The 16634-nt window shown below is 47.6% G+C and overlaps 2 protein-coding genes across 10 annotated transcripts in view; one reads left to right on the top strand and one right to left on the bottom strand.

The window, feature by feature from the left end:
- LOC119965058 (dedicator of cytokinesis protein 2-like) overlaps positions 1 to 16634 on the bottom strand; it is a 759716-nt gene that overhangs the window by 282434 nt on the left and 460648 nt on the right. The gene's annotated exons all lie outside the window — the stretch shown is intronic.
- The window catches only part of LOC119965059 (INSYN2B protein-like), a 175775-nt gene continuing 171806 nt past the window's right edge, over positions 12666 to 16634 (top strand). For 4 of the 9 annotated variants that reach the window (XM_038795309.1, XM_038795300.1, XM_038795308.1 and 1 more), the window contains exon 1: positions 12666 to 13265. The gene's annotated coding sequence lies outside the window, so the exon portion shown is untranslated. Of the gene's footprint in view, positions 13266 to 13410; positions 13522 to 13839; positions 13942 to 14780; positions 14921 to 15630; positions 15758 to 16634 lie in introns of those variants that run through there. The other 5 variants (XM_038795301.1, XM_038795302.1, XM_038795303.1 and 2 more) reach the window with 5 other exon arrangements.

Below are 16634 nucleotides of genomic sequence, written 5' to 3'. Positions count from 1 at the left end.
CGGGGGCTAGGTGGACGGCGGAGGGGTTGGTGCCGCTCCAGCCGGCGTCAAAGGTCCAGCACGAGTTTGCGCATGCGCGGACCAGCCGGCGTATTTCCGCGCATGTGCAGACCGGCCGGCATATTTCTCTTCTCCGCGCCAGCCCCAATATGGCGGAGCCCTACAGGGGCCCGGCGCAGAGGAAAGAAGACACCCCACAGAACAAGTCCGCCCGCAGATCGGTAGGCCCCGATCGCGGGCCAGGACACGGTGCCCCCCCCGAGGTCGGGTCCCCCCCCCCCGCGCTCCCCCGAGGACTCGCCCCCGCACACTTACCTGCTAGGTCCCGCCGTACGTGAGGTGAGTAATTCACGCCGGCAAGACTGGCCAAAACTGGACGGCCGCTCAGCGAATGGGGGCTCGGAGAATCGCCAGGTCAACGGCTGTCAACGGCCCCCGACCAAAAAATGGTGCCGGAGAATAGGGCAGTCGCGCGGGGTTGGCGGGGTGGGATTCGCATCTCCCGCCGGGGATTCTCTGACCGGCGGGGGTTCGGTGAATCCCAGCCCATAGTTATATTAGCCGCCCAGTAGTAATTAATTTTATTTGGCAGCACCAAACCCCCCCCACCCATTCCTGGCCCTGACTCCATAAAAAACCCTCTAGACCCGCGGGGTCTTTCCCGCACACACAAACCCCGAGATCAGGGCGTTAACCTTCTTAAAAATGAGTTTGGGACAAAGATAGAGAGGTTCTGAAATCTAAATAGGAAACTTGGCAGCACCGCCATCTTCACTGTACTGGGACTCCAGTTGCTGCTCCATAAGAAATAAGAACTAGGAGCAGTAGTAGGCATCTGGCCCTTCGAGCCTGCTCCGCCAATCAATGAGATCATAGCTGATCTTTTGTGGACTCAGCTCCACTTTCCCGCCTGAACACCATAACCCTTTGTTCCATTAGTCTTCAAAAAACTATCTATTTTTATCTTGAAAACATTTAATGAAGGAACATCAACTGCTTCACTGGGCAGGGAATTCCATAGATTCACAACCCTTTGGGTGAAGAAATTCCTCCAAAGCTCAGTCCTAAATCTATTTCCTCTTATTTTGAGGCAATGCCCCCTAGTTCTCCTTTCACCCACCAGTGGAAACAACCTGCCCGCATCTATCCTATCTATTCCCTTCATAATTTTATATGTTTCTATAAGATCTGTAGAAGTGGATTTCATTTGGAACTTCGCTGATAGGGTTAATATAACAGTTCTGAAAAGCTCTGTGAAAGAGATGTCAACAGGTCAAGGGAGGAAATAAAGGGAGTGTGTTCTGACCGTATCTGTAAAAGCAAAGATGTCAGAAGGTTATGGGATGGAATATAGGGAGTGTGGCATTGGTACTAATTAATGTTCTGACCGTATATGTAAAAGCAGAGAGGTCAAAAAGGCAAAGAATGGAATGAATGGGAACCGTTACTTTATTGCAGAGATAACATAATTAAGCTTGTTTGACCAGTTGGAACAAATAAACATTGAAATGTTAAAGGAAGGGCCTTGGAATGAGATAAGCCAGATGGCCATGGGATACAAAAACCTTTGTATTAATATTAATAGTGACTTGTGCTAATGATTATGTCAAAAATAACCTCCCGACCTCGAAGAATAATTCCATATATGTACATGTTCTGGATCCTTGCCAAATCATAGGTGTATCTAGGAATTTAAAGGGACCACCTCTAAGCTGTGATTGTATAAAGAGACAGTCCATATTTTGGACTTTGGCACTTCTCGAAGGTGGTTACCCGACTGCTTAGAGATTTGTCCCGGCCGTAAATAAACGAATATTCGTTACTGACGTGTTCGAGTGTTTTACTTCTGGACTGACAATCAGATACGTGAAAGCGCAATTCACAGATCCACCTGCATCTTTCGAAATTGCAACAAGTACAGTCCCAGTCTACTCAACATCTCCTCATAATCAACTCTGGGATTTACCTAGTGAATCTCCTCTGCACACTTTCAGTGTCAGTATGTCCTTTCTCAGGCAAGGAGACCAAAACTGAACACAATAATCCAGGTGTGGCCTCACTAACATCTTATACAGTTGCAGCATAACCTCTCTCGTCTTAAACTCCATCCCTCTAGCAATGAAGGACAAAACTCCATTCCACTTCTTAATCACCTGTTGGACCTGTAAACCAACTTTTTGCGACTCATGCACAAGCACACCCAGGTCTCTTTGCACAGCAGCATGTTTTAATATTTTCTCACTTAAATAATAATCCCTTTTGTTGTTATTCCTACCAAAATGGATAACCTCACATTTGTCAACATTGTATTCCATCTGCCAGACCCTCGCTCATTCACTTGAACTATCCAAATCCCTCTGCTGACTTTCCAGTATCCTCTGCACTTTTTGCTTTGCCACTCACCTTGATTATTATTAACAATCAATCCTGTCTCATTTCACAGGACCAGATCTAGGACCGCTTGCTCCCTCGTAGGTTCCATTACATACTGTTCTGGGAAACTATCGTGGATAAACTCCTCCTCAAGATGGCCTTGACCGACCCGGTTAAACCAATCAACATGTAGATTAAAATTCCCCATGATAACTGATGTCCCATTGTACTGTCTCTGCTCCACTCGGTCAATCCCCTGTTTTGAGCTGCTCTATCACTTTGGTCAGGCCCTCCAGGGCTTCCCTTCTCTGCGGGCTGAACTTTTAATTTAAGAAGTCCACCAGCTGTTCCATTGACTACTGGGCGGGCAGGACAGGCCCTTTGCCATCCACCATCTTAACCTCTGGCACACAAAGACTCTCCTGTCCCACCAGCTCCCTTCTTCTCGACCCACTACCTAGTTCATGGATCCACCCACTAGCCACACCAGAGGAGTTACACCTCCTTCTGGCACACCTACACATCTTTCCATCCAAAATTCCACCTCCTCACACGTGGAAATGACCAAAGAATTCAACCTTGAGCAGGAGCTACCAAATGTGTGACCGCTCACTCCATGGCCGCCACCGGAAGTGCACACAATTTAGCTTCTTTAACAGCTCCCTGCTTCCACCAACTGTTTCTTGGCTGGACAAGATGACAAAGTGTTGATGTCTGACCTATCTCCACCGCTTCTTGTGAGGGATGGGGACCTGGAATTGGAAACCGCCTGAATATTTACATGTCCTGCTGTCCTGTCTTTGATTTGATTTGATTTGATTAATTATTGTCACATGCATTAGTATCCAGTGAAAAGTATTGTTTCTTGCATGCTGTACAAACAATGCATACCGTACATAGGGAAGGAAGGAGAGACGGCAGAATATAATGTTACAGTCATAGCTAGGGTGTAGAGAAAAGGTCAACTTAAAACGAGGTAGGTCCATTCAAATGTCTGATGGCAGTAGGGAAGAAGTTATTCTTGGGTCGGTTGGTACGTGACCGCAAACTTTTGGATCTTTTTCCTGACGGAAGAAGGTGGAAGAGAGTATGTCCGTGGTGCGTGGGGTCCTTAATTATGCTGGCTGCCTTTCCGAGGCAGCGGGAATTATAGACAGAGTCAATGGATGGGAGGCTGGTTTGTGTGATGGACTGGGCTATATTCATAACATTTTTGTAGTTTCCTGTGGTCTTGGGCAGAGCAGGAACCATACCAAGCTGTGATATAACCAGAAGAATGCTTTCAATGGCGCATCTGTAAACGTTGGTGAGAGTCGTAGCTGACATGCCAAATTTCCTTAGTCTTCTGAGCAAGTAGAGTTGTTGGTGGGCTTTCTTAACTATAGTGTCGGCATGGGGGTACCAGGACAGGTTGTTGGTAATTTGGACACCTAAACACTTGAAGCTCTCGACCCTTTCTACTTCGTTCCCATTGATGTAAGCAAGGGCATGTTCTCCTCTATGCTTCCTGACAATCTCCTTCATTTTGTTGAATTGAGGGAGAGATTATTGTCATCGCACCACTTCACCAGATTCTCTGTCTCATTTCTGTATTCTGTCTCGTCATTGAAATCAGACCCACTACGGTGGTGTCATCAGTGAATTTGAAAATCGAGTTGGAGGGGAATTTAGCCACACAGTCAGAGGTGTATAAGGAGTATAGTGGGGGGCTGCGGACACAGCCTTGTGGTGCACCGGTGTTGAGGTTGATCGTGGAGGAGATGTTGTTGCCTTTCCTTACTGACTGTGGTCTGTGTGTTAGGAAGTACAGGATCCAGTCGCAAAGGGAGGAGCCGGGGCCCAGGCCACTGAGTTTGGAGATGGGTTTCATAGGAATAATAGTGTTGAAGGTTGAGCTGTAGTCAATAAATAGAAGTCTTTGTTATCTAGCTGTTCCAGAGTTGAGTGCAGGGCCAGGGAGATGGCATATGCTGTGGACCTGTTGCAGCAGTATGCGAACTGTAGTGGATCAAGGCAATCTGGGAGGCTGAAGTTGATTCGTGCCATGACTAACCTGCCGAAGCACTTCATAATGATGGATGTCAGAGCCACTGGACGGTAGTCATTAAGGCACGCTGCTTGGCTTTTTTTTGGTACAGGGATGATGGTCATCTTCTTGAAGCAGATCGGGACCTCAGATTGTTGTAAAGAGGTTGAAGATGTCTGCGAATACCCCCAAAAGCTGATCCGTGCAGGACCTGATGATCCCAGTGGCAGGAGAGGCTGTGAATTCCCACCCTTTCTATTTATATAATGCCTTCATGGAGTGAAACGGCCCATGGAGATCAATAAGGGGGCAATTGGACTGATAATTAACCCCGAGACAAAAGGGATAGGTGACAAAAAAATTAGTTAAAGAAGTAATTTTAAACAAAGTCTTAAAGGAGGAAAGGTGAAGAGGCAGATGTTTAGGGAGGGATTTCAAGAATATCAGTATGTGGCTGAAGGTTAACTGCCAATGATGGGGTGAAAAAAGTGGGGATGGACACAGGGCCATAGTTAAAGGAACGCACAGGTCTTGAAGGGCTGTGGGCCTCAAGAACATTTCAAGGAATGAGTCAGGGTTTTCTAGCCTCCCTGAGGCATGTTTTATGTTGGTGGAGGCAGCTTGCTATCAACTGCCAGCGAAATCTTCCAGTTTATGACGTCTTCTGCGGCTCGCCCACCCTGCCGCCGGGAATCTGTTGCAGGTGGTGGGGGGGTTGCCTTTGGCGGAACCAGAAGATCCCACTGGTAGGAAGGGCCGGGAAATCCCATCGACAGAAGGGATTAGAGAGATTTGAACACAAGGTTGAACATAAAGTTGATGCCTTCAGGAACTAATATGTCAAGGTAAACCAGCGAGTCTGCAGGTGATATGGGCTTAGTGTAAATTAACAGTGTTTTGGAAAGTCTGGAGATCATACAAGTTGGATAATGGGATGTTGGTTTTGAGAGCATTAGATTAGTTGTAGCTGAACATTGCAAAGATATGAGCCCTTTGACCTAACAGTTACAGCCATTTCCTTCTGTCAAGTAACACAAGATTGTTAGACATTTGATAATGAGCTCATAGAATTTGATTTTATATCAAAGGTTTACGATGGCTTAAAATCAAACATCTTTTCGGATCAATGCTCACGGATCATCAATGACCAAGGAAAACCTTCCCTTTTTTTCTCTCAACCTGTCTAATTATAACATCATTACATCAGCTAACCACAGCTTTGAGGAAAACAAATTATCCCACAGTTCAGCAGGAACGTTCCTGCTGATCCTCAGATCAGTTGTCATACAGTGTGTACTTGTCAAACACACTTCCATGTAATGAGTCGTGCTTGACTCCAGCTAAAAGAACATCACAGTCTCGAGGAGAAGTGTGGCTCCAAACCTTGATATAAATATGTTCAATTCTGTGTACATCATTGCCGTGGACTGTACAAAGACACCGCATGCTGTACAAACAGAAACTTCTCCATTTAATAACTGTGGCAGAATTGTAAATAGATTTTTCTTATTAGGTATGAAGGAGTTGTATTTACCTCAGCACACCTCGGGGAAACTGCACGTCCATGACATGACTTTGCGGGGTAGAGGCCATTAACACCTGGACTAAAGTGCAAACCACTTTTGACCACAGCTAGGTTTCACAAGTGTGGGTAGAGCTTGACTTTAACGTCTCATCCAGCATGGTTAGCACTCCTTCGCTCCAGCACTGAGGTAGGTGTCAGCTCACTTTCTGCACCAGCTCTCAAGTCTTCAGAGTGAGATCTGAACCCCAAATCTTCTGATTCAGAGGCGAGGGTGCTACCCACTGAGTCATGGTTCACACGTTGTGTTCCATTATTGACAGCCTTTAATAATTGGAGGAATCCACTTCTTAAATGCATTTGATGATTCATGAGCCCCTCATTACAATTAGTAATGACACTACCAGCTGCATTTGTTCAGATGAACACTTCTTAACTATGTTATTATAAATCTGTCTATTTAGCAAAATCACTGATGATAAACTGATTGAATTGATGCAATTAGCCAAGGTGCTCTCGGGATTTAATGTTTCGTGATTTTAAAATTTTAGATAATTGTAATGTCCTTTTCATATGACATCTTTGCACTGTCTAGTTGGCTCAAACTATCTCTGCAAGTTGGCTGCCCAAACCCAGATGTCCACCAACCAGAATTGTCCAAAAGCCAGAGCTGTTTGAAATGGCGGCTGAGAGAAAAATAAATCCTCACACCTGAATGGGCATGGGAAACGGAAATGTACCAGGTCCCCTGCTCCTGACCTCCATTCAGTGAGCCCTATAGAGCTCCTGTAGATTCAGCTATGATGCTCACTGAGGTAAAAACACCTGCAATCCCTTCCTGAGGCTAAACATGAATGAGGTATGTGACGGCTGCTAATGCCTCAGGAGACATAGTCCTGTGAAAGCATTCAGGACAGGCATGCTTGTCCTCAACACTAATAAAGCATGAGCAGATAGATTTAGTGTAAGACAGGGAGATGTTGGTTAAGTTTATTGAAGTGCTTGTGATAAAACAGTGAAAATATTTAATGAAGTTGAATAAATAGAGAATAATGGTGGTTTTCAAGAGATCGCGAAGCAATTACAGAATCCATGCACCCCAACAAAGCACGAGGAATGATTTACAATCCAAGATCACAGGTTTACAGCTAGGAAATAACTATCTGTTATGCGTGTGTGTGTGTGTTTGTGTGTGCAAATGCAGGTGTGTACCTGTGTAAGCCATGTGAGTTTGCATCTGCATGACTGCGAGTATTTAAGTATCTAAAGGGGACCGTGTTTGAGGAGCTGTTTGTCGTGTGTGTGTGTGTGTGGGGGGGGGGGGGGGGGGGGGGGGGGGCGAGGGCGCCCCATAGAGCGACCCCAGGCTGGCGCCGCGCCGACCGCGCCAGCGTTAGGGCGGCGTGGTGTAATCTGCGCCGGTCGCGGCGATTCTCCGGCCCGGCATCAGGGTGAGAGAATCCCGTCCGTTGTGTGTGAGAGAGATTGTGTGGATGTATGTACGAGGGAGATTGCCTCGGGATGTGTGTGTGAGAGTCTGAATGTGTGTGTGGGTGTGTGAGAGAGATTGTGTGGGTATCTGTGTTCCTGTGATATTGTGTTTGTGTACATGTTTGTGTCTGCGATTGATTGTATGTAGGTAGGTGTCTGTGTGTCCGCATGTGTCTGTGTATCTGTGAGATTATGTCAGTGTGTATGTTTGTGGATGTGAATATATCCGTTGGGATTGGGTTAAATCATTTCCTGTGAATTTTGTGGTCATCAGTTAGTGCCAAGAACCGAAGCACGCAGTGATGCACTATCAATTACGACGAGACGAGAGTAGAATGTAATCGAGGCTTTATTACACAGAGATGTGTGGCCTCCTACAGCAGCTGACAAAATGGCTGCTGTACGGGGAGCACACATATTTATACTCCGCCTACTAGGCAGAGCCAGCAGGCAGAGATCTACCCCCGTACCTGTGGTACAGGGGCCTTACCGTAAAACCCATATATATACAGTCATATATACATCAGTGGTGGCTACCACATTCACCCCATGTTAAAATGAGTCAAGCGGGGGTGGTGGAGAACTATATACAGACTATATACAAGTTGCTTTTAAAATCACAGAGAATATTACAACTTTAGGCGGTCAGGTGCCTTGATCTGTCGTCGAGCGCGCTGCAGTGCTGGTGGCGACTCAGGCGTTGGCTTGATCTTCGGTGACTCCGGGAGTGTGTCGAAATCCTCTTCATCCCCAGGTGGGAGCAAGGGGAGGACGGATTGTCCTGGAGCAGGGGCTGCTGTGGGGTGCACCGGGGGAAGGGAGAGTGGCACCGGGGCAGAGTGGGAGGTGGGTGTGGAACCAGCTGGTGCCAGGTACCTGAGGGAGACTGTGTCTTGGCGGCCGTATCAGTATGCTACGTAAGCATACTGCAGGTTGGGGTGGAGTAGCTGTACCCTCTCAACCAACGGGTCCGTCTTGTGGAGTCGCACGTGTCTATGGAGGAGAATGGGTCCTGGTGCTGCCAGCCACGTTGGGAGAAAAACCCCGGAGGTGGACTTCCTGGGGAAGGCAAAGAGACGTTCATGGGGGGTTTCGCTAGTCGCGGTGCACAGGTGCGACTGAATGGAGTGGAGTGCGTCGGGGAGGACCTCCTGCCAGCGGGAGTTCGGGAGATTTCTGGATCGTAGGGTAAACTGGACGGCCCTCCAGACGGTCCCATTCTCCCGCTCTACCTTCCCGCCCCTGGGGTTGTAGCTGGTCGCCCTGATCGAGGCAATGCCCCTGTTGAGCAGGAACCGGCGCAGCTCATCGCTCATAAATGAGGTTCGCCGGTCGCTGTGGGCTGGGTGGGGAAACCGAACAGAGCGAAGATGGTGTTGAGGGCTTTGATGACGATGGCAGACGTCATGTCGGGGCATGGGATGGCAAAGGGGAATCGGGAATATTCACGACCGCACTGAGGAAGTACGTGTTTCGGTCGGTGGAGGGGAGGGGCCCTTTGAAGTCCACGCTGAGGCATTCAAAGGAGGGGGAGGCCTTCATCAGGCGCGCACAGCCTGGCCGGGAGAAGTGCAGTTTACACTCCGCGCAGACCTGGCAGTCTCTGGTGATAGCCCTGACTTCCTTGATGGAGTAGGGCAGGTTGCGGGCCTTAATGAAGTGGTAAAAACGGGTGACTCCTGGGTGACAGAGATTGCCGTATAGGATCCAGAGTCGGTCCACTTGTGCGCTGGCACATGTACCTTGGGATAGGGCATCGGGGCGCTAATTGAGCTTACTGGGGTGATAGAAAATCTCGTAGTTGTAGGTGGAGAGCTTGATCCTCAAGATTTTATCGTTTTTGACCTTGCCCCGCTGTGTGTTATTAAACATGAAGGCAACTGACTGTTGGTCAATGAGTAGAGTGAATCTCCTGCCAGCCAGATGGGGAGCTGGTGGTAGGCAGATTTCAGGTTCACTGTCAAGAAGACCCGGTATTGTGCAGGCAAGATGGCGACGCCCACGGGACGCACGTGGTCCGAGGAGGTGAAGATGGCGGCGCCCAGTGGCCACACGTGGGGGGTGCCAGGACAATAGCAGCGATTGAGCGGGCCTGGCACACTGCAGCGAAATGCCCTTTCTTGCCACAGGCTTACAGATGGTGCTTCGCGCCGGGCTGCGCTGCCAGGGGTGTTTTGACTGTTCGCAGAAGTAGCATCTGGGTCCCCCGGGGTTGGTTGGCTGCCGCGCAGCACAGGCTGGGGACTGTCACTGATGGGGTCCATGACGGGGTGGCCGTCGGCGGGGTCCACGATGCACAGAGGGGCTGAGCCGCGCGGTCGGGGGCAGAGGCCTGAATGTTGCGTGAGGCGACCGTAAGCGAGAGCACTAGTTTTTTGGTCACCGTGAGGTCAAGCGTGGTCCCTTCTAAGAGGCCCTGGCGGATGTAGTCAGACCCTATGCCCGTAACGAACGCGTCTCTCATCAGCAGGTTCGAGTGTTCAGTGGCCGAAACGGCCTGGCAGTCACAGTCTCTCACTAGGATGAGCAGGACACCCCAGAAATCTTCCACAGACTCACTGGGAAGTTGGTGCCGCGTGGATAGGAGATGCCTGGCGTAGATTTTGTTGGTCTGCTGAGTGTAATTCTCCTTCAGTAGCGCCATGGCTTCTGCGTAGGTCGGCGCGTCCTGGACGAGGGGAAAAACATTGGAGCTCAGCCGCGTGTACAGAATCTGGAGCTTCTGTGCTTCTAGGATTGAGTCTGGTGCAGACCCGATGTAAGCTTCAAAACAGGCTAGCCAATGTTCGAAGTGCTTTCTGGCATTGTCTGCTTGAAGATGCAGCTCCAGACAATCCGGCTTGATGTGGAGGTACATCTCTGAAAATCTCTGTGTAATAAATTGATGCACTATCAATTACGACGAGACGAGAGTAGAATGTAATCGAGGCTTTATTACACTGAGATGTGTGGCCTCCTATAGCAGCTGATAAAATGGCTGCTGTACGGGGAGCACACATATTTATACTCCACCTACTGGGCGGAGCCAGCAGGCAGGGATCTATCCCCGTTCCTGTAGTACAGGGGCCTTACCGTAAAACCCATATATATATATACAGTCTATACATCAGTGGTGACTACCACACTCAGTTAAACCTCTGACCTCCCTGAAGTGAAGCCAAAGACAGATACCACTCCTAATGCACCAGTGTGGCATTTCTGCTTCCCCCGTTAGCTATTCTGTGGTCTTTCTGAATGTGATTGTCAATTTAATATTAAAGGTGCTGAAGAGATTTAGAACAGAGGGCAAAATAAACTTCTTCATAAAGGTTTGAAATTCAATCAGTGACATCTGCTTAATCTGAGTTCCTTTAGGGACCAGTGCCTGTGGGCTGAGAGTGCCGTTCATGGAAAATGAAACAGATCCCGCACCCCAATGCAGGTTTCAAGATTTTCCAACCGGAAAGGACATTGGATGACAGGTGCTGTGGGCTTGGTTATCTAACCTCCAGATTGGAAAGCTTGTGAACATTAACCTGTGGTGAATCAGCTGGTATCTATGGAACTCTACCCCAATTACCTCAGCCTTGAGCAAATAGAATAGGAAGCAGGGAGGAGAGGTCAAGATAAGGTCAGTCTCTCATATTCTGTCCTAGGACAGACACTTACTCAATTTTCCCACGGGAGATTCTGGAGTCACGCAGCCCCATTCACAAAGTCAAGTTAGGGTTACCCCACTGCTACACCTAGACCGGTATGTCGATCTCCTCCAGGTTTGCTGAGGGTGATCTAGATTGGCATCAGGACCCAACCCCTCATACCTGGCAACGGGAATAGGAACACTGAGCCGGTGGTTACTGTTGTGTTATATACTCTGGGACAACACAGGCTGCAACTCGATGCAGCTTTGACCAAAAGATACTCCAGACTTTGAAGTTCAATGTGATTTATTGAACCATTAGCACAGTTCTCTATGAGTTCGACTCTCCTGATAATCTTCCTACAGTAACTCAGTATAACTAACCAGTCTGCTCTCAGCCACGTGGTGGGTGTGATGCTTCTGATCTGCCCCTGATCAAACTCTCTAAGTGCCGCTTGTGAAAAGAGACAGAGCATGTGTGTTCATTAGCTGTATGTCTGCATGTCATGATGTCTCTGGTGCTCCCTCTAGTGTTTACTTGGTGGAAGTGTATTTACATTAACCCCTTGTGCATTTACAGTGATGCATATCACCACAGTTACTCCATCCAGATCTGAGAACCCCACTGGGTGCCAGCCCAGGATTGAGAAGCCAGGTTCTAGCCTCCACTCACAGAGTTGTCTGGAGTGGAGTTCAAATCTTTCACTTTCTTGATGAATGAGGGAGGAACATTGCCAATACACCACGGATTCATCCTTAAGAGAAGACACAGCTTATTATCCAGAATTTAAAAAAAATGTTTTATCCCAACCTTAAAGTTACAAAGCGTGCGTGGGTTTCCTCCGGGTGCTCCGGTTTCCTCCCACAGTCCAAAGATGTGCAGGTTAGGTGGATTGGCCATGATAAATTGCCCTTCGTGTCCAAAATTACCCTTAGTGTTGGGTAGGGTTATTGGGTTATGGGGATAGGGTGGAGGTGTTGACCTTGGGTAGGGTGCTCTTTCCAGGAGCCGGTGCAGACTCGATGGGCCGAATGGCCTCCTTCTGCACTGTAAATTCTATGATAATCTATGAAATGTGCAGAGTAGACAGGACAAAACCTTAATCCATCTCATTGCTTGCTCCAAAAACAATTAAAATTCAAACCAATTCATGGTCTCCACAAGAGACACATAGAAGATCCAAGCTCACTAGAAAAGACATTGCACCTCATCTTGGGCTTGACCTGATGCTTGATCTTAACCAAAAGGCTTAGAAGTGATTGGCTTATTATAATGCAACACAGAATGATAGAATCATAGAATCCTTACAGTGCAGAAGGAGGCTATTCAGCCAATCGAATTTGCACCGACCCTCCGAAAGAGCACCACACTAGCCCATACACCCCCCCCCCCCCCCCCCCCCCCCCTCCCCCCCCCCCCCCCCGCCCCCCCTCCACTACCACCACCACCACCATCCCTGCACATCATTGTACATGTTAGATGATAAATTATCCAAGGTGATTCATTTGGGGAAATGCTGATGGCATGACAGTCAAGCCGGGATCAAAGAAATAATAATTGAATTAACAGTATCAAAAGCAGAGTTCCATTGCCCTTTTAATGATGCACAGGGGAGAACAGATTGCACTGACAGGCAGACTATGGAACAGCTTGAGACTTGTGGATGGTGGAACAGCAATTGCGAAAGCCTGGGTAATTTAGAGCCTTAACCGGACGCAGGGAATCTGAACTGATTGGCATGCCAATAATTATTTCCCCAAATCCCACCTCTATTGCTAACCCAGAACACCTCCGATCCGAGTGTGGTGTATGGGCAGTTCTCACGTGGAATGTGTAGGAGAGAGAGAGAGAGAGAGAGACAGCGATAGTACTGTCAGCTTTGGTTCTGCTTTAGTTGCTAGCAGTGCAGCAACTCAGACTGTAAATATACTAAAGCTGATCCTTGGCTTGCATGGTACAATATCATCGAACACAGCTCGGCCAAGCTCTCTCCTCTCAGCACTTCACCAGGCCGAGGAATTATGAATTGACTGGATTACCCCGTGCACAGACAGAGCGAGGGATGGAGAGGGGAGGAGGGGTGACTGAGGGATTAGTCTTGCTGAAGCTTTTACCTGGTTTCACATCGGGGTATTAACTTCAGGGGTCTCCTCATGAGAAGAACTGAAAATGGAATCCCGTGCTTCCTTTCAGCGTATGTCCCGGATATCGGACGACACGGGGGACCTGGCAGGTAAGAAGTCTTTCACTAACAATATTAACCCTCAGAACTTGAAGTGTAATCATAAAGCATGTGGCGTTTAAAAGTGGACAACTTGTTAAATGCTTTTAAGTCGGTGCTTTAACCTCCATGTCTATACGTTGAATCAGCATCCTAAATCAGTGTTAAATCCATGCCTTAAATGATCTGTGAAGTGGCAGATATGTTTTCGGAGAGGGTCTGCGTGTAAATCACTGGACCTTTACATCTGTTTCCTGCTGTATGTCTGGTAAGTTAGTCGACAGTGTTTGATGTGGTGTTCCATATGAAAAATGGCCCACTCAAGGTTGTTCAAAGCTGTTACCTCAGCTACGATCTCTCCCGTGAGATCTCTCCCTCAATCTATCCCTCAATTTTTCAGCGGAAAGAGGGGAATTTAGACAGCCGCAAGTTACTGCCATCAGTCAGTCGTGCACCCAGTTTCTGGATGTGCTCCAGGAAGAATGAGGTAGGAGAGAAAGAGGGAGAGAGAGAGGGGGGGGGGGGGGGGAGAGAAAGAAGAGAGGGTGTGGAGGTGTGAGGAGAAGGGGAGTGGGGGAAGGAGTCTGAAATTTTAACCAGCAGTACAACCACTGGAGAATTGGTCAATGGTGATCTGCACCCCCACTTGGACTGGCAGGATTGGCGTTAATAGTGAACAACAGATGAGGTATTCCTATGCCAATTGAATGTAATATGCAACTTTTACATTTTGTCTATTTTCATTTCCCCTCTGATAATGTTTTGAAGCTAGGCAGTAGATGTATTTGACTGTAACGATGGAAATTTGCCCCAAGACTTTGCTTAACCCATTCAGCTTCATTCTGAAGTATTACAGATTGCTGGAGACAGGAGAGAAATATCCTATTAATTGAAGAAGTGAAGTGAGTGAAGATGAAAGCTTGACTTTTCCCTCTAAACTCGCAAACCCACGTTCCGAAGGGAGTTAGGAGAACAGGGGGAGTGGCCGGGGGGGGGGGGGGGGGGGGGAGGTGATGTCTGAGACTGTAACACTTAAATCATAAACCAAGAGTAACCAGCACATGGAAATGAGCCCCCTCCCACTTCCTATAGCCCCTTCTACACCCCTAGTGCAGTTGGAAAGCCTGCAAACCTTTAAAAGCAACGGGATGTCAAGAGAAGGAGTGGGGCAGCAAGATGGAGAGTATAGATGAGCTGATCTCTTCTTATCCCTGTACATTTTGCAATCTTCTTCCTCAGAGCTGACCCACTTCCAGCAGAACTCCGACTAAGCGTTTTATGACTAACTGACATCTGCTGAAAAAGGATAAGTGGCACCAGTTTACTTTAAAGTGAAGGTTTTCAGATATTTTATGAACATGGATTATGTTGGTTTTGTAAAGATACTGATAGCTTATCACAGGTTTAGAGTTCAAGCAAACCTTGCTATTTCCTTTCCAACAAAATTGTAAAAATTGGGGCTTTCTTCTCCTTTCTTAACCTTTTGATTCACTTCTCCTCTCCGAATGCCAACCTTTGCTGGGACAGGGTTCTAGTAAGACCAGGTGTCTTCACTCACTATCTTTTCATCGCATCTAAGACTAGACAACAAGCAGCAGTGACAACACGGTTCCACACTGTTTTCCCGATGCTCACATTCCAGCATGGATCACCGGACAGGACTCCAGGTGAATATTTCCATCCCTCCTCAATCCAAGGGCAGTAAGGGAGCGGGTTGTAGGCAGTTCCCCGACTTGAATGCTTGACCGGGAATCTAGTTTTTAAATTCACACCAGTGTGGAAAATATATTAACAATTATAAATTGAATGCACAACGTCTTTCTCAATGCACCAGTGATGCTCTGTGTAAATTCAGTACGTTGTCATCAGCATTCTCTATAAAAGAGTATTTGACATATCTCTTCCCGTACAGCGGCGCCTTCTACTAACCTAATTAGGCAAAATGCTACAGCATCCTTTCAGTGAAAACAGTTCCCTGGTTAACCATACATTTACAGCTGCATGTCTTCTGCTGTAAAATGAGTCTGTTCTACGCTTGCTACATCAGAATAACTGACAGCAAGACCACAAGCTCAGTTTTAGCGTCAGGTCATTTGTCTAGGGTTGAATCCAGCTCATATCCAAAACAACAACGCGTGAGTAAATGAGTATGGGACATAAAATTGTGTCAATTATTGCTTCCTGTGTGTCAGAGTTGCCAACTTTGGTTAAGTGTGTTCCTGGAGGTTTTTAAAAATCTCATTGCTGCCCACCTCCAACAGCCCCAACCCAGTCAAAGAGTCCACTTAGAACCAATAAATGAAAGAGTTCTAAGAACAGGAAATCAAAATGCAATTGGATTTAACAGCCATTTCATTTTTCTTTGGGTTGCCTGCAGGATTCTAGAATGCCTCTGGAGGGTTGGCAACTCTCTAGGTACTGCACCTCCAGTGATCTGTGTAATACAACACAGAGCTGCCTGCTTCTGAGAGTTTAGAAAACAGGCAATGGTTTCTCTGCATTACGTAAGTGACTCAAACAAAGTATTTCACTGAAGCATTTTAAGAATTGCCCCAAAGTTGTAACAGCTGCTTCATTCATAGTTTGTTCTTTACATTCTAATAAGGACACTGGGGGCTGGATTCTCCGCCCCGCCACACCACTTTTCAGCCTCGACCCGCCGGTGGGATTCTCCATTACGCCGGCTGGTCAATGGGGTTTCCCATTGTGGGGCAGCCCCACGCCATCGGGAAACCTCCGGGCGCCAGCAAAATGGAGAATCACGCCGACGGAGAATCCCGCCCAGGGAGTCCACACCAAGTAAAATAACAACAACGTTTTATTCATACAAATGATATATATACACTACCCGGTAGACCCCTTCCGGGTTCCTGCTTGGTCGGTGCCCTACTGGCTGACCTTATATACTTTGAGTAATGGAGATTCCCTGCCCCTAACAGGGGAGCTCGTACTCTGCAAGGAGCACAGGGAAGACAAGCATTCCCACCCCTTAGGTCCTGTGTGGGATATTACAGACATTTCCATTTAAATTTATCGGTTCCATTAGGTTTGTGGTGGGTGAGAGTTCAACTCCTCTCTATCTACTCACATTTAGTTCTTATGCCAACTTCATTGTTTTAAAGTTTTCCATTTTTTATTCTACTCCCCTCACCTGAGAGGCCTAGAGTTAACCCGTGCTGGAGTACGTTTACGTCAGGACCATTCTTTCCTTCAGTATCACCTCCAAGTCAGCCCTCATTGTGGGCTGCCCGAGAGAGAGAGAGAGAGCGAGTGAGTGTCTGGTAGCTATTGCACCTAGGCAGGCGTCACAGCTGAGCCAAAGCCCATTCTGATCCGGTATCCATGCACACGCACACCCACACATGCACATTTCTTTAAAGC

This window comes from Scyliorhinus canicula, chromosome 4 (genome assembly GCF_902713615.1).
Source record: "Scyliorhinus canicula chromosome 4, sScyCan1.1, whole genome shotgun sequence".
Taxonomy (NCBI): Eukaryota; Metazoa; Chordata; class Chondrichthyes; order Carcharhiniformes; family Scyliorhinidae; genus Scyliorhinus; species Scyliorhinus canicula.
Note: the sequence above shows the minus strand (reverse complement) of the source record. Positions and strands in the feature narration are given on the sequence as shown.